Raw genomic sequence first — 22,180 nt, 5'->3', positions numbered from 1 at the left:
AAACTGCCACCAGATTTTTCATAATTGCCACCAGATTTCATATCCGGTGGCAAACTTTTGCCACAAGAAATAAAAAAGTATTTCTATCCCTGGGAATAGACACTCATTTAAAGGGAATGTTATGATGATATGTGAGACTGATATTGGGATTCATGGAGAGATACAATCATAACGCGGTTCAGAAAATAACTGCATCATGGAGAGATATAATCATAATGAAGTAACTGCATCAGCAATTTGACTGCAGATTAATTAGTCTGACTGGTGTCTCAGCTACCTGAAGTATCAACATTTAGGATCTGGATTTAACAATAGACTTTCAAGGAAGTGTGTGTGAGGTATGCAAGGGAAATAAAGGATTAAAACATAAAGTGTTGACAATATAGCTGTCAGATATTGAACTAAAGATTTTTTTCTCACAACTTTTCTCAAGCTCAGTAATCAACTGAAACAGGTGAAATATTGAGTTATTTTGTTGAATATTGAAAATGTCTGCTGGTATAATTTGACATTGAAAAGTTTTCATTGGTCATCTAAACAAAACTTACTGTAGATTAGCTTTTGGGTTCAATAAAAGATATGTTACTTTAAGGCTTTTTGTCACAGTGAAACTATGAATCATGAACTGTCCAATGAGAGTTAGCCAGGTAGTTGTGGGTAAAAACTGAATTAGTAAAGTATGGGGCAATGTGATAGCTAAATGAAGCTACTACATGTTGTCAAAGTAAAATTTTAAAATGTTGGTTTGTTCATAGCCATGTTTTCAAGCTTAGTGAAAGCTGGTGATGAAATATATGACTTGATATCCTGTTTTGGTGTATATTCCATTGATTCTAACCAATTCTTTATTCATTTCCAACTACATTGTCCTCTTTTATGCATTTCTGTTTCCAGTACCTACAGAAAAGTAGAAGCCATGAATCAACTTTTAAAAAGAAAGGCATACTGTACTTCACCACTGAGGGCACTGCACAAAGGTCTAGCATTGCTACATAAAACATCAGTGTATTTAAGCATATCCTTCATCTGTCTTTTAAAAGTTAATTCACGGCTTCTACTTTTTCTGTAGGTACTGCAAACAGAAATGCATAAATTCTGCACAGAAAAGACAATAGAGGACAATGTAGTTGAAAATGAATAAAAAACATCAAAGTTTATTTGTAAATAAAACTAACTATGTGTACATATTCACTGACAATTATTCATAAGCAAGCTGTAGGAAAAGTGAGTGTAATAAAAGACCAAATGCTAGTCACCAATATTCTACTGATATTGTTAATCTGTGAAACAAAGACTATTTATTCAGTTCACTTTGTGTTACTAATGTAGCAAACTTTTAAAATAGATAAAAATCAGTATGGTAACTTACATCATCAAATATCGATGACCTTAAGTTTCATTACCCATCAGCTTTTATTGATTCAGCGCAAGAACTGTCTACCAGTGTCCATCTGGAAAAGAATAATGAAAAATGTATTCAAGCATATCCTTCACCTTAGCTCAATAATTCAAATCTGATGAGTTTGCAGTGAACTATCTAAATGCTTACACTGACGGTATGTTCCTTTAAGGCTTTGTGTTTAACTATGAATGAATTTTCTATGGCAGTTTAAGTAGCAAGGTAAATTGTCAATAAAAATGAATAGGAAGTGGAGCTACATGAGGTCATCAAAGTAAAATTTTAAAATGTTGTTTTGTTCATAGCCATGTTTTCAAGCCTAGTGAAAGCTGGTGATGAAATATATGACTTGATATCCTGTTTTGGTGTATGTTCCATTGATCTGGATCAATGCTTTATTCATTTACAACTGCATTGTCCTCTATTACATTTTCTGTAAACATTTTATGCATTTCTGTTACCAATACCCAGAGAAAAGGGAGTAGCCATGAATCAATTTTTAAAAAGAAAGGCTTCACCGCTGAGGGCGCTGTCCAAAGGTCTACCATTTTACAGAAAACAGCAGGGTTAGCAAAGTTTTAGTTTGTAAAATAACCCAAGTATGAGTGAATATTCACTGACAATGATTCATAACCAAGCTGTAGGAAAAGTGATTATGATAAAATACTAACGATTTACAATGTGGAACAATATCAGCAGAGTATCACCATGGTAACTTTTACATCATAGATTATCGATGACCTTCAGTTTCGTAACGTGTCAGGCTTTATTGATTCAGAGCAAGAACTGTCTACCATGTACCAGCATCCATCTGAAAGGAATATTGAAAAAAGTACTTCAGCCTTCACCTTAGCTCAATAAAATCTGATGAATTTGCAATTAACTACACTCACTAAATGCTCACAATTCTGTGTCAGTGTGAAAATAGTAAACTTTGCAGCATTCTTGACTGATGCTTTGTCTTGATGGCATAACTTACTCTCTTCCCAAAACATCACTTGTTAAGTCCCCTAGTATTATTCAGCTATGTTTCTCATGGTAAAACAAGAGTAGCACTTCTTCTCAATTACTGCATCAAATATTTTCTAAAATCACTGTCAAATTTAGATCTTCAGAGTGCTGTACTCTTATGACAGGACAAACAAATCTTGTATGAAAATTTATACATGTATTTCTATGCATGTTTGCGAAGGTAGGTTTGTTTTTACCATTGTCCATTGAATTCTAGGTTTGACCTATTATCAGGCAGGTCTCATTCAGAGTTGTTCGGCATCAGTTGACACGAATATAGATTTATTTGGACATTTCAATTCAGTGTCTGTTTGAAGAGGCTTTACTGACCTTTGACCCCTTTCTAACATGACCACCCAGGTTACATACTTAAAGGCATTTAAGTCATAGCTGAACATGATTTATTCAGTCACAAGTGATAAATCAGGATACATTTTGAAAATTAATCTGGTGATAACCTGTTTTTTATTTTGCTAAATGATAAAGTGGACAATTTTGTTTCATTTCATGATTTTCCAAAAATTAGACATTTGTAGAAGCTTGCCCATACATTATAAAGTTAGTGTATTTTGAAATTTGCATTTTTTATACAGAGAGAGCCTCCCCTGGGCCTTCGTCAGATCCAATTTTCTTGAACGTACAAAATCCTATGCCATTGTGGTTTTGGTAGACAGGATTTAGGCTTGATTATTGGGCAAGGGGTCAGGGGTCATGAGGTGGACTGTCTGTCGGTCAGCTGTGCAGGATAGGATCAGGCAGGCCGCTAGCTTGGTGTTGGGGTTGCAGCCTTGGAACAGGATTGTACGTGTGGTGTAGAGAAATTATTCAAAAGCAATAAAATTTGCACTTTGAACCATTTGGTACATGAAGTAGCACAGTTTCATTGACCATTAGAGATTCTGTATGCTGTATACTAGATAAATATTGATGATTTCACAGACGCAGTCACAGTAAGAATACTGACAAGCTGGCACAGAGTGGTCAGTATCCATGTCACACTAACAACTGCTATTTATTCCACATACATCATGTTTAAAAGCCAAAGGTTGCATAAAGATGTTAAAATCTCCAGGAATTAAAACTTAATTGAAACTTTATTTCAATTGTAATTCAATTTTCATTATGTTTTCCTTTTTACACAAAATTTTGCATTGAAACTTCACAAAAATTCACTTTTTTGGTAACCTAACACTAATATTTATATTTCACTGTTGACTAGAAAACTACATAGAAAACAATGATAATGCTAATGAAATAATCCTGAAGGAAAGTCAGTCACAGCAGCAGTATGCTTTCATTGTTTTGACTAAGTTTTGTCATGAATAATTCCTCCATTTAACCGTCAGCTGTAAATAAAAATAAAGTGAGAGGTAGGCCAAAATTGATGAAAAATAACGGACTGTTGAGTAACAATGACATAATACTTTCTGGAAGTGCACATTGAATTATGAAGTCTGCATTGAATTATGAAGTCTGCATTGAATTATGAAGTCTGCATTGAATTATGAAGTCTGCATTATTGCAGTATTGTTTACACAGGAATACTAAAAATGAAAAAAATATCACAAGATATTTGTGTTTCTGATTTGCAGAGTACAACATGAAATAAATTTAACATAATGCACTTGTCAGTGTATTATTTTGGCACCATATTCCAGACATTTTTATGTCGACTTATCCATACACCAATTTGCAAACTCAAAATCCATCATGGACATGTAAATGCACTGTTTCTGTTTACATTCCAATTCTAGTCTGGACTAGAGGTCACTGGTCAAAAATAATATTTTGAACTTCATTCATGTACAAACTGAGTTGACATGCAGAATACCATTGCCAACCAAAAGGACTGGCACAGTCCAAAGTTTCAGTCACTGGCCCTTTAAATATAAATTAATTTATTAATTAATTAATTTAGGTATTAATTTATTATTTAAATATGTATTTATTAATGTATTTATTTATTTATTCATATGTCAGGCAATGCCCAATATAGGGATGTGTTTACAAAGTACAAATTATTTAAAATGAACAGCTTCAAGACAAATTATGATCAAGAAACATGCCTCAATTTAAAAATTATCAGACATGCAATCATCAAATACAATCAGATTAGGATTGTCAACAAGAGATGAAAAGAGAAGTCCCATAGTTTTTCAAACATGATCTCCCAGCCATCCCTTTGATAACAGCTCTATCCCTTCTATGATCTGAAATATTGATACACAGACACAGCTAGTGTCTAAAACTCCTGACACACTGTGGCCGTGAAACAAATTGATGTGCCTAAAATAACAGCTCTATCCCTTCTGTGATCTGAAATATTGATACACAGACACAGATAAAATCAGCATAGTTTATCAAAATCCTGACACTGTGATTTTTGTAAAGTTGCCATGAAAAATAAACACCTACCCTACAGGACTGGTCTTGCTTACTCGGCACTTGATAGGATGACAGCGCCCTCTATCATAGAGTTATTGTGACATCAAGGTGTTGGCAGTCTGTTCATAAATTAAATTTAAATGAAACAATAAATATTAAAGTCTAAGGGTAAAGCAAAGTAAAATCAATGACAATGAAGTCAATGTTTTACACTTACAAGAGTGAGAAGCAATTACCTAGACTGAAGCTGTAACTGTTGATGATCTGTTTTCACTATTTTTATTTTGCATATCAATTGTCAGTTCCATACATACCCCTAGTGCATAGTTGGTATCTGAGATACCACTAGTGTCATCTGAGATTTGAAAAAAAACTAATATTTAAAATAGGATCAACATAAAATCAGAAAAGACAATGTCATGTTTCTTCAACAGACATATTTTCATACTATGTATGCTAAATTCTTCAACTACACTTACAACAAGAGCTTCCAAATAAGTCAATACAGACTCCAAATTATTGTACATCATGTTTCCAGACTTGTAGATTGAGCTGCAGTGCCCCAATCACTGCTGACTTCCTTGAAGATATTTTCAAATATGAGTTGTCATTCCAAAAGAAATTTAATTCATCTCATGACAGTGTGATTGCAGATTGAATAAATTCATAATTTGCCAGGATAGATAATGCAACTTCTGACTTGCCAATGTTGCACTTGCCAATTTTCAAATTTCTTTTTAATACTGCATCACACAAATTCAACTTGAGAGCTCACAGTAAAATCAATGTCAAGTACAGAAGAACAATACACTGAATTGATGAGTTCTATGATTGACCTGAATAACAAAGAACTGATGTCAGATTTAAACTGAGATGTTTTTTAGAATACAAGTCAGACTGATCATTGTGATTCCTTTGATGTACATGCTGTGTTGGTATTTCTCAACTGTCAAGATAATCTCAAACAACAATGGATGATTTTTAAGGTTTTGACAGAAAACAAAAGTCATTCTCAGGTGTCTTGAATTTTTTAGCATTCATTAAATCAACTCTGTACTGCAGGATGGATACAAAGACTATTTAAAATAGTACTGGACATACATTGCCACAAAATTAATAAATCTAACTCCACTACAACAAAGGGAACACACATGCCAAACACTGATGTGAAAAAATGAATTGGGTTTTGAGGTGAAGTCCATAAAGGTTGCTTCAAAATGATTAAATGAAAAATATGAACAAAAAACTGTTTAAAGTTATTTGCCAACAAAATTTCAAATAGTATTACAAAATGGATTATATCTCGGTTAACACATACTAACAGCATACAACATATGGCATATGAAAATAGCATGGCATCATTTTGTTGGACATTTGGTCCAGACAAATATAAATTGTTCAGAACAGTAATAACTCTGAATCAATACTGTTTATGATTATATTTCAAATTTTTTTGTTCTTGTTAATATATTCTAATATTAAAGTTGCAGCTTACAGAAATATTCTGCTATTCTCTGTCAGAGTTAAACAACTTAGAGTACAAGTGTTGAATTAATCAAGAAATTTCATAAAAAGGCTATTTAAAGTTTTGTTCAGGCCAGTACCCGTAAATGTTACCTGGGTTATCAATGCAATCAGATTAGGGACAGCAGAAATGTTACCAGGGTTCCTAAATCATTTACCAATATTTCCAAACCTTAAAAAGCAAAATCACTGTTTTGTGTTATTGTTGCTGTGTGTGGTTCACAAAAAAGTCAACTTTCTCTCCAAATTTTAAGTTTTAAAATGAATGCAGTGTCACAAATTAATCTACTGTATTAATGAATCATAAAACATCTGTGTTGATTGTGTCCCTGTCTAGTGTAACAAATTACAATAAGATAAAAAACATACTTTAAACTAAACAATCAAAGTTTCAATATTTTCAAAATAGAAAAACCAGAGACTGGCCAAAGTTGAAATCTGATGCAACATATTTGTATGATAACTCAGTGATACAAGAATTTTTTTAATTTTTAAATTCACTGTTGTAAAATAGCAGTAAACAGTTTGATAAATTATGCATTTTAATTATGTTTCACTAATTTCCAAGTGAAAACTTACCTGCAGTAGTTTTACTTTAACTATCGCAAAATGGCAGTAAACAGTTTGATAAATTATGCATTTTAATTATGTTTCACTAATTTCAAAGTGAAAACTTACCTGCAGTAGCTTTGTTTACAATTCAGATCCTTTACCTCTTTGTTACTCCTCAGGTACTAAGTGGACATTGCAGTTATTGGGCCGTGAACGGTCTGGTACAGAGCCAGGACAGTTTAATTATCCCAAAGGTCTGGCATGGCATGGAGATCAGCTTGTGATCTGTGACACAGAAAACCATCGCATACAAATACTCAATAAGAATAAGGTGGTCATAGAAATTATCAGATTTGATGGTCAGTTTGACAAAGAATTCAAGCCATATGCTGTGGCCATATCCCCTGATGGTCATTTCTTTATCACTGACATCGGTAATAACCAAATAATTATTTGTGACCAAAATAAAAAAATTATTCAAATTATTCCCCAAAGTGCAGACATTGAGGTTAGGAGCATTACTGTAATGGCAGCATTTATTTTTGTCACTGACAGCAAAGGTAAAAGTTTGATCAAATACAACATCAAAGATGGAAAACTTGTTGCAAGAGTCAGTGATAAATTCAGTGATCCACACTCTGTAATGGCTACTAGCAACAACCATCTCTTAGTGTCAGATAGAGACAAAGATGTCATTCATGTTTTAGATTCTGATTTGAATTTTCTGAATTCATATCGCAATGATAGGTTAAAAATCCACGAGGCTTGGATGTCGATTCACACGGCAATATTTATATTTGTACAAGGCAGAGTAATGGCATTGTAAAACTGAGATCTGATGGACAATTGGATTGTGTATTATTTGAAGGTGTTGTGTATTACCCATGGTTCATTGCAGTCAATGATGACATCACAACAACAATTGCTATCACATCGTCATCGTCGTATCCGTCCGTCAACCAAATCAAAGTAACTCAGTGTGACAGTTTCCGGACAGGGTGGTGCATTTCGCCAAAAGTCGTTTCGTAAATGACCAGCAATACGAAATCTTATTACCATACCTTTCAAAACTTTATTGTGGTTATCCTCAAACTCAGTTGACACGACGGGAGTGGTATTTCGGGGTCAAAGTTGCCAAAGTTTTGACCCCATGTTGAGGGCGTAGTAATCGGACTGCAATCCCAGAAATCGGACGTCGTGTTTGGAATGTGATTAGGAGCTAAGTGTTGATAATTTTAAACTTCAAACCACCTATTTTTAATTTCGATGTGTTTAGAAAACTGTATATAAGAATATGTCATGATAATTAGTTATGTTTAATCCATGGACGACTCAACTATACTGACTATATTTCGACGTGTATAGCGCTTAGATATCGGACACGGGCTGTCTCTGTGTGTGTTGCTTTCGGCACCTTGTATCGTACGGTGTGGCTACCTTCGCTAAGTTTGTTCAATGAGTATTACTTATAATTGTTTCCATTGCATATTTTGTTTGTATTAGAATCGCACAGGCATTATTTAATAAAAATAGTGAGTATATTTCATCGTATGGAATTATTTACCTGTCAAGTTTTTACGCGATAAGTCACTTACTACGTTTACACATGCTAAATATTGTCTGTCCGAAAACTTGTACACTTCTTACGTTCATTATTGCTGGCGCAAATAAACTTGGAACACCGAAGTCCCTATATACATAGGAAAACCGCTGGCGATATCCCTATATCGCCAAGTGATTAGCCAAAGCGGTATCGCTAGTGAGTTAGATCATCTTACAGTTTGTTTATCGAAATCACTGCGGGGTGCCCATACTGTGTCTCATAGACAAAACACCATAGCAGAGGCCGTTCAAATTGCGTGAACGATGGTACAAGAAAGGATTGACGTTTTGAGTAAAGTTACTTGGGTAAATTTCGATGAGCAGGGAACCTGTTGAAGCAACCGTTTTGACAGACTTTCCTCAAAATGAAGAAAGAGTGCAGGTGAGAAACGGTAGGTGTTGTCATGGAGTTCGCTATCGTTTGGCTTCGTTTCGTTGTGCAGGCGTGTCATCATAAATGCCGTCATTTCCACTATCTCACAAAAATTGTAAATTACGCCCGGCATTGTGGTTAAATCTGTATTTTTAACTTTCATTTTTATAAAGTGATCAGCTTACGTTGAGGTTTACAATGTGCGTCTCTTTCTTATATGTTGTACATGAACCTTTATTCACGTTTTACACCCATCGAGCGATGTAATATCTCGAGCATGTACTTCGACAATTTCCATTCAAAGCGACAGTGTTTCCTTGAGTGAAATTCAAAGTCGCTAAATTTCTAATTTCGTTTCGAAGAAACCGGTTTGTCCATAGACCCTCGTTTCTCGAGGATCTATGGTTTGTCGACCGGTGTAAAGTAGATCAATGTAGATGCACTAAGTGAGGAATAGACGGTTGTGAAAATACCAATGTTACCATAGGGGGTCCAATCTCCGATGATGACGATGATGATGATTAAATATTTAAAAATGAAGATAAATAAACATATATTTGGACTCAGTAAATTTGTTGTTATTGTTGTTGTTATTGTTGTTGTCGTTGTTGATACTATTTGCAGAAAAGAACAAAGTATGCGCTGCAAATTTCAACACAGCCTAACTATACATGTGCGTCGCAAATTCAATACAGCCTAACTATACATGTGCGTTGCAAATTCAATAGGCCTACAGCCTAACTATACATGTGCGTTGCTGCCTAACTATACATGTGCGTTGCAAATTCAATACAGCCTAACTATACATGTGCGTTGCTGCCTAACTATACATGTGCGTTGCAAATTCAATACAGCCTAACATTACCCAAGGGGTGTCACTTCATTGCCACACACTTTTTTTCGATCGCCAAAAATGCACCTAGCATGCATCGAAATCGGTAAAATTCGACGTAGGGTCAAAGCACATTAGTCCTTCTCAATAATACTCCAACATTTTTACCTCTTACCGATGAAAAGTCGAGAAATCAGCAAGTTTTTCAGCGTATCTGGACGTCTCTTACATTTCAGATTTAAAAGGCGAGGCAGTGTATTGAGTCACGTGGGCGCTTTTCAAATCGAACCAATAGCAGAGCTCGCCAAAATGCACCCAGCAAGCATCGAGAGCGGTAAAATTCGATGTAGGGTCAGAGCCCGTACTGAACGAATGGGCCCAGCGTGAAAACCCGGCAGTAACGTAAGTTTCTCACGTCTTTGGAAGACTATGGGTGACACTGTCTGCGTGCGTCTGCATACGAAATTCTGGTAACTTTAACAGTTCCAGTTCACCCGCAGCAAGAGATCGTTCTTTCCAAAGATGTGAGAAACTTACGTTGCCTCCGGGTTTTCACGCTGGTCCATTCAGCTCTGCTATTGGTTCGATTTGAAAAGCGCCCACGTGACTCAATACACTGCCTCGCCTTTTAAATCTGAAATGTAAGAGACGTCCAGATACGCTGAAAAACTTGCTGATTTCTCGACTTTTCATCGGTAAGAGGTAAAAATGTTAGAGTATTATTGAGAAGGACTAATGTGCTTTGACCCTACGTCGAATTTTACCGATTTCGATGCATGCTGGGTGCATTTTTGGCGATCGAAAAAAAGTGTGTGGCAATGAAGTGACACCCCTTGGGTAATGTTAGGCTGTATTGAATTTGCAACGCACATGTATAGTTAGGCAGCAACGCACATGTATAGTTAGGCTGTATTGAATTTGCAACGCACATGTATAGTTAGGCAGCAACGCACATGTATAGTTAGGCTGTATTGAATTTGCAACGCACATGTATAGTTAGGCTGTATTGAATTTGCGACGCACATGTATAGTTAGGCTGTGTTGAAATTTGCAGCGCATACTTTGTTCTTTTCTGCAAATAGTATCAACAACGACAACAACAATAACAACAACAATAACAACAAATTTACTGAGTCCAAATATATGTTTATTTATCTTCATTTTTAAATATTTAATCATCATCATCGTCATCATCGGAGATTGGACCCCCTATGATGGTACCGGTACGTTACCGGTATGTTATCGGCCGTGCACCGATGCGAGTTGCTAGGTAAAACTTCCTGGCTCTGAAATTTTTTTATCCGACATGTCCTAGCGAAATTCTGTGAGAACTAATACTGGCAAGGTTTCGGTTTTCGGAGAATTTCAGTGTATCAGCTGATTATCAAGTTGAAATAAAGCGCGAGCGTGGATGGTCTGACTTGTTGCTGGCGCACGGCGTGGCGCATATGGCGTGGCGGGGAATCTATGTTACAAGCATCCAACTGTCGGCCATAACCTCTACGGTCGCCATCGACGGCTTTCGTGATTTTGAAGAATAGAGTAAACCGTAGATAAAGCAAGACCTTTTCTCGGCTTTGTTTCTGAAAACCTCTCCTCAGAGGCAAAGGCGACGTAAACCGTGTCCGAGTCTCGGCCTTGACATGACACAAGAAAGTCATAGTTCAATCACATTTATTTGCGTGCGTCATACAGATGATATCATTATTCATAGGGGTATCCGCATGAAGTGGGTACATACTATTCTCAAGAAACGTACGATGAAAAAGGACAGGCTAAATAAAAAGGTTTCAATCATATCATCAATTGCAAAGAACGCTGAAATGCTGCAGATTTTAATCGCTATGGCAAAGTTTGTTATTTGACCTCAACGTTATCCGATCGAGAACGTAAACTTGGTTTGACCCAAAGTTTGAAAATGTGTTTTCTGATCTCCCGCGGCATGGCCCGCAGCCTAGCCAGTGACGTCGACGTTTCGTACTTCGAATTCTGAGAGCTACATCAAATCGCCACGATCAGCGGACAAGAAATTACTATTTTCAAATCGCCATCACCAAAAAAATTACAGAGAAATGAGACAACACGGTGAGAAAAAAGGCACATCATCAATGATGTTGATAACCTACTTTTGCTTCAAAACGGGTACCTTTTCAAACCACCCAGATTCCCGATACCAACTCGCCCGAATTCAATTTGTTGGGCGAGCCAACGATATATTTTTCCTGCAAACGTAAACAGACTTGCACTGTGCACTGAAAGGAATAGTTGGCGATATCTTTACCGAAACTGAAAAAAATAGCTAAAGAAGTAGCCATCTCTCAGGCAGTACACGGCCAAGGTAAACCTGAGCGTTCATATTCGACTATAATGGAGCATTTTCAACGAAAACGGCGATGTCCAGGCGATGACTTATTTTTAAAGTTGAAGAAAAATGCTTAAAATTTTGGTTGTGTTAGTCAATCTATCGAAATATTTTTGTTCTAAACCGACAGTCTCGATTATACCATCCATAATTAATATTTACAGACTAAATCGACAGGGGGGGGGGAACGCGGTACGAACGAACGTGTAAACTCAAACAACGGGCGAGTTGATTTCGGACCAATATGACTAAAATCAGATGTAGGTTCCCTCGTCATTGAAATTTACCAACGTAACTTTACTCAAAACGTCAATTCTTTTATTGTACCATCGTTCACGCAAAATGAACGGCCTCTGCTAAGGCGTTTTGTCTATGAGACACAGCATGGGCACCCCGCAGTGTTTTCGATAAACAAAGTGTAAGATGATCTAACTCACTAGCGATACCGCTTTGGCTAATCACTTGGCGATATAGGGAAATCGCCAGCGGTTTTCCTAAGTATATAGGGACTTCGGTGTTCCAAGTTTATTTGCGCCAGCAATAAATGTACTTTTTTTCTCGAAACAACTGCGCAGTTTTCGTTAAAACAACATGCAATCGTAGCGAACAATAGAAAGAATATTTTCAAAATCATTATTCTCCTCCACATTCAAAATTCAATGCTAAATCAGGACTTTGGTCAACATTTCAGTTACTTTGACCTGACAGCAGTATGTTGACAGTATCACTGACGCGGTATCAGACGACAATTTGTGACCATCGCTCGTAGCGAACTCAATAGCTTCTACCAAGAAAACTATCGAAAACGGGACAACAGTGTCACCTGACTTAATATGAGGTCACATGACCTGTAAAACGCTATCGATACGGAGCGAAGTGAGTGTAACTAACAGCATGTCACTAAATGTCCGAAAACTGAGGTCGTCCGAAAACTGTCACACTGAGTGTATTCTCTGTATCAACATAGATATGCATTACAATCTCATCAAAATATCACCATTTTTAACACATTTTTCACATCCTACACCCCAAGTTTGGACAAAAATCTCTTGTCCTCAACTCGACACAGAACTTCATGTGCATCCGGATCAGAATTGTGAAAATTTTGGTGAAAAATTCAGGAATTTTTTGAAAATGCATTGAAAGCAATGGACGGTCTGCATCAGTGACGTCATCGATTGTGTTTGTTGACTTCAAGTAAAGTAGGTCAGTAGGTTTTCTTCTCCATTTTTCTCAAAATCCAGAAATTTTAGACATCAAGTGTGGGCTAAAAATTTCTTGTTCACAACTCGATGGACACGTTTATGGTGGTTGAAAACCAAGTTTTAAAAATTTGGGTGAAAAATTTCTGACATTTTCATAAATGCATTGATTGCAATGAGCAGTTTGAATTGGTGACGTCACTGGAATGCCAAGTAAAGTTGGTCATGATAAGAATTTCTCAATTTTTGGTAGAATTACAAAATTTAGACATCAAGTGTGGGCTAAAATTTTGTTGTGTATGAGTCGCTAGACTTGTCTATAGTGACCAGAATCCATGATGAGAATTTTTTGTGAACAAAATATGAGTAACTTTTGATGAATGATATAATGAATGAATGAAAACAATCAATTGATTCTTGAAAATGCAGTGTTTAAAATTCAATCATTAAAATTCTCAAAATGGTTTCGGGAATAAAAATTGATTTCTGTAATTTGTATGGATTGACTGTTTTCATTGAAAGAAAAACCGGCGATTTTCTCATTTTCCAAACTCACAACAATGGAATATTTTGATGAGATTGTGTATTGGACAGTCCTGACAAACCATCAGATCTCAATTACAGAGACAAACGACCGGTACGTTTATTTATCAGTGAAATGTACTTGTAAAACATTACCTGTATATCCTGTGATAACTCCTGCATAATATGCAACAAATATTTCCATCCGATCGCGATGGTAAATTCCAAACTGTCCATGATCTGACAGTGAGCAAGTGATGGCCAGCTGGGATGGCCGCGCCGGCCATGCCACGAAAACTTGAGTGAAGCCAGAGTTCGGTAAAGCGCCCCCCCCCCCCCGGCAGATTGTGAGATTCTTTTGAAAGAGGGCGCTGTTAAACTCGTCGCTTAAACACCAAAGTATACACCCAAAGTTTCTGAAAGAAAGGCCACAGCCGACGATAAGATTTCTAGAAATATTGACAGAAGAAAATTTTACTTGTAAATATGCTAGTCTGATATATTTTGAACAGAATAAATCTGTCGGGTGAAAGAAAAGCTGTTTTAATTGATTTACCGAAAGTCTTCTCCTAGACATTTTCTATCATAGTCATAAAATGACGGTAAGCCAGCTGAGTGCATTGTAATTTTTGTGACAATACTCTTAAATAATTATTAACTTCAGTATTGCGTGTATAATATTTTTATCCTGATACTTTATTGTGCTCTTAACGGATTTCCAAGGGTAGACCAAACCTATTCATTGATACATTTTCAGTGGAATGTCAGTATTAAAAGTAGAAATTCTTGCTTTGACTGTACTTTCAGTTTTATATGCAAAGACTAGAAACCGTGTGTGCTTCATTTCATTATAGTTCATAGTATACAGTCTTATCATCCTGGAAATAGACATGTACATTTTATACCAACTTTCATTTGTATCCAGGATCAGTGTGAATATTTGTTCAATATTTTCTGTCACCCATTTTTAACGATTACTGACTTATACATGTATACATGAATTACACTGTTATACAGATTAGCCATTTCGATTGCTGCTGGAACTGTTGTCAATCACTGTAAACTGACAAAACATATATTCCCCTCCCTTTTAACATGCAATTTACGTTTTTATGCAGTTATGCTTTCATTTTCTTCACTGCAATGTACCTTAACCGTTAACGCAATTCTTGCATTTGGTGTATTATATTGTTTTGTTTTTGTGGTTTTTGTTTGTTTTTTTAAATATGACGAAATAAATAGATCAAGTATATGAAAATTCCGTATAGTGCTTTTATTGCTAAAACCTAAATAAATTAGAAATCACACACCATGGCATTGGACGGCTATCCTGTCTTGCTTGAAAACGCTGTGAAAGATACAACAACTCCCTTTAGGGAGCCGCCATTACTTACAGCCTGGGGGTGTCGGAGGAATTTCGTCGGAAAATCCGAAATTTCGAGTAACCCCCTGCCAATCATGATGAATTTGAGCAACCTCCTTCTCTAATACAAAAACTTTGACTGATTTCCGCCTTTTAGAAAAGTGAAATATCAATACATAATGATGACTACACGGGATCCTTGTAAAACTTCAACAGGCAAGTCTGGTTGAATTGGGGGATTCTATTACATCGTCACACTCAAGGAATCACATGACATGATATGTGTGAATGAAACAATGTTTGAATGATGCAAGATGGTATGTATTGTTAAAATTACACAGAACGAAAATAATTGCCAGCACAACAGACATATGATAGTATCATACTCTATTACTCTCAACAACAAAGATTTTATTCAATCTAAACTTCCATTACATTGTTGGGCAAAATCAACAGCATCCTAAAGTATTGGTTTGTCGTATTTTTTAATGCGGATGATGATACCAGAATGTATTCAATATACACAAATTTTTATTTTGGCCAAAAAAATGACAACTACTCTAACATTGAGAGTTTCAAACTTAGCCTGTTGATTCAACATCTGATGCAGTCAATACGTCACGAATCCATCGACTTATTGAAGCCTTTCTTTGAAGCACCCTTGAAAATAATGAATAATTATATGCGTTTCGAAGATTAGCATATAATTACTATCTATTCGTTACATAAGAGAATTCCTTTGATTGACGCTTGTGTCACCAGGTGTTGAATGCGTATATATTGGTGTAAAGGTCTTTTGTCTTCAGTCTCGGTCGAAACTCCACGATGTCCACACAACAGTCAACACTGCAGAGATACTAAGGAGCTAACTTCAACGCCACCTGGCGTGGCATCATTACTTGCAATTATTGCCCCATCTCGACAGTTGAAGCTACCTCGCACAATTCAAGAGGACGACCAGTTAGAACAATTCAGAAACCATTATTACGCTGCCAAGAAGGGTGTACTGACAGTTACGAAGTTCCTTAAACCATGCAACAGACAGCAGTTTGAGCACGAAGGGAGAGTATTTGATCACCTGGAAGTCTCTTTGTATGCAGTCTCCAAAGGGGCACACAAAAAAGCAAAGAAGTCCCTGAAGTAAGGTATTTGTCTCGTTACTTATCGCATGAAATTATCTAAATTAGCAGACGAGCGAATTCGGCTTGGGGACCGTCTACGAATAGATTTCTGGCGAATTAGCGTATGAAACCGATGTCGAGAAATGAATGCAACGCTCCGGAGGAGAGGAGAACAGAAAATTAAGAAGATGAAACTAAGTCCCATTCCAATAGGTTTTTCTCATGAGCAGCTTGTTTCAAAAACGTCAGATTCTGTGACTGTCAAAATGTTTCTGGCAACCTTTACCGGGCAACCTGCGACCATATTTCGTCTAGTACTTCAGCTTCCACCTTCGGATCGACTCACGGTTTCGTTGCGGACGGTGGCATTTGCAGAACAGATAGACTTTTCCAATCTCTTCTAAGCAGGCAACGACCAGTGCATCAAACTTTCTGCCCAATCAACTCGCTACTCATCCATCTAATCCTGTGTAGTATCAAAACTTTTGTCTTTGACTCTCGTCATTGTCCTAGTAGACCTGAGTGAAGCAGTTTTAAGGCATGTCTGTAGTGGGCACTTTGCGTTGGTCATTGAAATTTTAAAAAGCCAAAATTGTCTGCCATATGTTAAAGGTATTTGTCATTTGGCTTCAGCTTGCCTTTCATTCATTCTCCCATGCCATCTCCATTCTCCTCCACCTATTTCTTGAAGTAATTGCTTTTCATGCAGGAAGCATATGTTTTGTGAACAGGGGTATTTTGCAATATTGCTTGAAAACCGTTGCATATCCCAGCATTCGTCTCCTCCTTTCTGTATGGGCTCTATTGCAGAGGGGAAGAAAAAGGTAAGATTGGTTTGGCGGACCTCGGGGCATATCAATAAATATTCAGAAAAGAAAGATTTCCAATGTGAAGATCACAGGACTAACTCAAATGTTGAGCGATAACTCTTCTTTGTTACATGTGATTGGGAGTTCCATTATTACCACGTTGACGTTTTTACAAGCACTGTAACTTTATGAGATTTTACTTGTAAATATTTTAGGGAATTGCTTGGGATTTGCATTGTAAAATTGTGGGATTTGCTCGGGATTTGTTGTGTATGAATTTGTAGGATTTGCTTGAGTTTTTGATGAATAAGCTTAGTACAATTACTTTATATTTAATTTATTCAGTTTGCTTTACTGTCAGCACAGCTTGTTATTGTTTCTCCGAAGTTGTAAGCATTTGTCAAACATTACGTTTGCGTCCACTGTCATGTTGTATGCTTAAATCGTCTGTTGAGACAGTCCACAATCTGTGTCTTAGATGATGGTTTTTCTGACCATGAATCCTTGGTTTCCGCTAACGTTGGCGTCTGATTCAACGGAATGATTTACTCCAAGCAGGTTGGTTGGTGAATGTTTATTAAGTTTCATTATGTTACGCCAAGCATGGTATTTTCTATTCCTCAAAGGAAATCGGCGTCATCAATTTCGTTTTCGCAGATCTTTTAACACTTGGTAGATGTTCGGTACGTGAACTTGCGAACAAATGTTGATTTTCTTTTTCATTGCCAGTTGCTCTGGGTAGAGTCACCAGTTTTGTTTTGTTTTGCTTTGCTTTTTCTCTGTATTTTTTTTGCGTGTTCTCAGTTTTATGGGGTGTCAAGCAAAGTTCGACTTTTCGTAAATTATAAGCGCTGCCCTTTTTTAGGCTCCCTGCTCTCATTTCTGCATCACATTCTAGTACGTTGGTTTTTCGATAATCAGTTAAAATTGCTTCTCTGGAGCGTCGCTGTTAATATTTTCGTTATTTACTGTCGTACTTTATTTTTCGCTTGGTTTCGGCGTGTGGGAATCCTGGCGCAGAAGCCGTAGATGCTTAATGTCAAAATTGCACGAACGAAAACAACTTGTCATGTCCTCCGTTCAAGCCTGTATTGTCAGCTATCCATCATCTTAATTATCTCCGATAAGGCCATGTTGTTTGTTCTGGATGCCCGTTTGCAATTTTAAGCGGTTTGCAGATTTTGTGAAAGGTCTCTTTGCTACCCTAAGTGTCTTGTACATCACACAAAGAAGCACACAGCCAGTGCCCGGCGATTTTTACGAACCATCACCTTCCATTTTAGATTGTCTTACTTTCAATATGCTGGTGACAGTGTCAACCTTTCGGTCGCTCCATGGTTAGAGGCTAGTTTTCTACAATGGTAATTTGGCTTTATAGTTGTTGTAGAGTTGTAATTATCTTCCAGGCGACATCCTTCTAGTCTGTTTTTTGATTGCTGACTTTCATGTTTTGATGTTTGCCATTCGTGCAGTGCTGTTGGAATATAATTTGATATTGCATTTACATTAACGTTATCTAGACTCTTTCGAGAGTGAATGACTTTTCTGTCATGCCCATTTTCATGGCCTGTTGTTTATGGTTTTCGCCAATTATGTCTTTCATTGAGACTATTCTGGAGTGAATGACTTTTCGTCGGTCATACCCATTTCCTGGGCCTGTCAATAATTGCTTTCGTCGATTATTTCAGATTTCAGATTTTATTTATTTCAATAGAAGGCCTCGGCCCATGGTACATTTCAATTGAAAGTAATATGAGAAAGAGACTGTCAATATTACTTTCGCCGATTATGTCATCCATTGAGGCTATTCGTGAGTGAATGAATTTTCGGTCATGTTCTTTTTTCAGGGCTTGTTAATATCATATGTTATTATGGCTTTCGCCAGCGATCTCCTCCATTGAGGCAATTCATGACTTAATGATGCGAGGCAGCATACCTTGGTGACAGATTTCGGGATATTAGCTTGCAAACCTGGTGTGGTTTATTTGCAAAAATAGTTTTGTTCTTGCATGTAGTCTATTGGCATCACATTCGTGACTTTTGTTGATGGATCTTCTAGTTTGCCGTTTTTTGCGTTATTATTTTTTTTTCCAGATGGAGCAATGAAGAACAGAGTTCGATGGCCCAGCCTTATGTAATCTACATAAACCCTTCCAGATGTGATGCCAATATGGAAAGCAGGTTCACAGTATCAAAGTACAGAAATGGAGGGCTCCACTGGATAAATTGGTATTCAACGAGCATGACTAAGGATGCTGTATTCCCTGCCGAACCGATCTCCACATTGCAGTCCATCGCCAAGACTGGCAGTATCATTGAAAATGGTGGTCTATAACGACATCAGAGGGTTCCATACTTTATCCGGAACAGTCTATTGTATGGTACATCGTTTGGTTCATCCTCTTCAATCTACATTTGAGGGCTGCAGACGCATCTTGGCCAAGCCGACGTTTCTAAAAGACGCTTTCCAGGGCAAGGTGCAGCTGATAACAGTGTGAGAGACAGGTGCTTAGCCATATACGGCGGATGGATATCCACTAGCTCCAAGGACAGTTGCATGATATCGTCGACTTGCTCAACATGGAATTAATGAGAGTAAATGTCAGAATACAATAATTAATTTTTCTGCAGTTTATAGAAATGTCGAAAATTGTCTAGGTATGAGTCGTTGTCAGCCAATAGCTGCAAGATTAACAGATTTTCGGCGGTTCACATTTGTTTATAAATATTAATTTGTAGTTTTGCCATAAGTCCAGCAGTGCCACTAACTCTGTGCAATTCTGTTTATTTGAACCAGTTGTTTTTCACTTCGTTTCTGTACTTATTTTCAATCAGTTCTTGTTGGTTTCGATGATAAGAAATCCCGACCCATTGGCACATCTAGCATGCAATCGGGTTCAGGTTTCCAGAGGTTTTTTTCCTATTTTCCATGTAGGTTTTTTATCTCTGGTTTTTCCTGAGCGGCTATGTGCATTTAGGCGTTTTCATACTTCCTGTTTTGAGTATGTTGCTTTGTATTTTACTCTCAGTATTTTTTTTCAACCTGTTTACAAGTCTTTCGCTGTGAATACAGTCTCCTCGTCTTCGGCCTCTATTTATTGCGTCATATTTTTTATTCATTTAGTCCAGATAGACAATTAGTTGTTCATCGATGGAGATATTTCGTACCCGTGCAATGCAGCATAACTACTAGCCTAGCTTTTTCACTCTCGTGGGGTGTGACGACCACCGCATACCGCATATTATCGCTTTTGTGTATCATTTAATTATCAATTCTCGAAGTTCAGTATAGATTGAATAATTATATGCGTTTCGAAGATTAGCATATAATTACTATCTATTCGTTACATAAGAGAATTCCTTTGATTGACGCTTGTGTCACCAGGTGTTGAATGCGTATATATTGGTGTAAAGGTCTTTTGTCTTCAGTCTCGGTCGAAACTCCACGATGTCCACACAAGTATTTTTTATGTGTATATTCTCTAAATCTTGTAAATGCAGTTTTACAGATCCTGTTTAGTCTGTTGCCTTTAGACAATGCGTTGTAAGGGGGGAATTGTGTAAATAAAAGTGGTGAGTCTTTAGAGGGTACACAGTACGCTCGTGGGGTGTGACGACCACCGCATACCGCATATTATCGCTTTTGTGTATCATTTAATTATCAATTCTCGAAGTTCAGTATAGATGAAAACTAATTGTCATTGTATGCTGCCCTCCACGGTCAGAGGAAGTGTATTACTTCAATGAGGGAAAGGCAGATTTCAACAACCTTTTAAGAACAATTCATACCGATCTCCAGGATAATGTAAATCTACAGCATTTCCGGATGATTTCCTGTAATGTACACTCCACAGGTGTCCGGAGTTGCCGGTGTACATGCATAGAGAGAATGGGCCCATTCTCTCTATGCATGTACACCGGCAACTCCGGACACCTGTGGTACACTCCAGCTTAACTTATACTGAAGTTGTTGTTGTCTTGAGTTTTTGCATGTTGACAGAAACTGTACAGATGAGCGATATGAGCAATGCTATCGATACCACTATTTTGCCTATCTGTCTCGATCTTAGTATCTACTTTGAATGCTTCTGAACAGAATGGTGTCTTTAAAAGATCTATACCGACTAACAATCGTTGAAATGACAAACAGGTAAAAAGAACTGATCAATATACGAAGCCGAAATGCCACACTTGATCGTTGGTATTTCGCATCTCCTAGGCTAATAAAGAATTATTATTGGTAAAACTAAAGCTTCCAGCAACCAACATTTATATGACTGTGTACTTCTAACTTTTATTTTATTTGATGATAATCAATAATTTCCAGTTGAATTAAAATAACGGTATCAACTTTATACTTTGAGGCTTGCGAAAAAGAAGCAGTACGGGGTCTAGCTTTAAAAACACAGCATTTCACAGAATGTTACGCACACCGACAATTATTTATTTCTTCAATGTGTTAACAGCCATCTTTGCCAGTTGTCTGCAGTCAATATTTCCATGGATTCCTACAGGGAAATTATCAAAGAAAAGGACGTACTTAGGAACATAACCATCGTCAAGTTTTTCCTTCAATATTTCAAGTATAGGCTTCTTCAGTTGGTTTTACACCAGGACGCAGTACAACACACAGACAAACCTCATTGACAAATTGCTCATCTGGGATAGCCACTGCTTGACACATTTCTACATTGGAGTGACCGACCAGGTGTCTCTCTATTTCTATAGGATAGATTTTCAAAGCATTCCTTGCCATACGTGTACAATCATCTTTCATCCCAAGGTACTGAATTCTTCCGTCATCAAACATGATCCCAACACCTCCAGTCATAAACCATTCACTCTGAGTTTTTACAGCAGATGTATTGTCTTCATCGCCATGGTAACACTGGAATACATTTGGTCCACGGACACAGTTTTCGCTCTTATTGTTGATAGGAACTTGAAGTATACTCAGATTTTCATCGACTCTCTTTAGGGACCGTTCAGTTTTTACGGCCGGGGGGGGGGGGCGGCAAATCCAGGGGGTCATCATAATTTTGGAATCCGCGAAGGGGGGTCATCACTTTTTCACTGGTAGGAAAGGGGGGTCACCACATTTTCAAAAACATAATACCTACAAT

At 37.2% G+C, this 22,180-nt stretch overlaps 1 long non-coding RNA gene across 1 annotated transcript; it reads left to right on the top strand.

Annotated features, from left to right (window-relative positions):
- Positions 1 to 15,802: 15,802 nt before the first annotated feature.
- LOC139125547 (uncharacterized) lies at positions 15,803 to 20,689 on the top strand. The gene is made up of 2 exons (XR_011550268.1): positions 15,803 to 16,272; positions 19,152 to 20,689. It is a non-coding gene; the product is annotated as an uncharacterized lncRNA (long non-coding RNA).
- The last annotated feature ends 1,491 nt before the right edge of the window (positions 20,690 to 22,180 follow it).

Source organism: Ptychodera flava (genome assembly GCF_041260155.1).
Source record: "Ptychodera flava strain L36383 chromosome 3 unlocalized genomic scaffold, AS_Pfla_20210202 Scaffold_25__1_contigs__length_14229661_pilon, whole genome shotgun sequence".
NCBI classification, from domain to species: domain Eukaryota; kingdom Metazoa; phylum Hemichordata; class Enteropneusta; family Ptychoderidae; genus Ptychodera; species Ptychodera flava.
The sequence above is the reverse complement of the archived record's forward strand: the minus strand, read 5'-3'. Positions and strand labels throughout refer to the sequence as shown.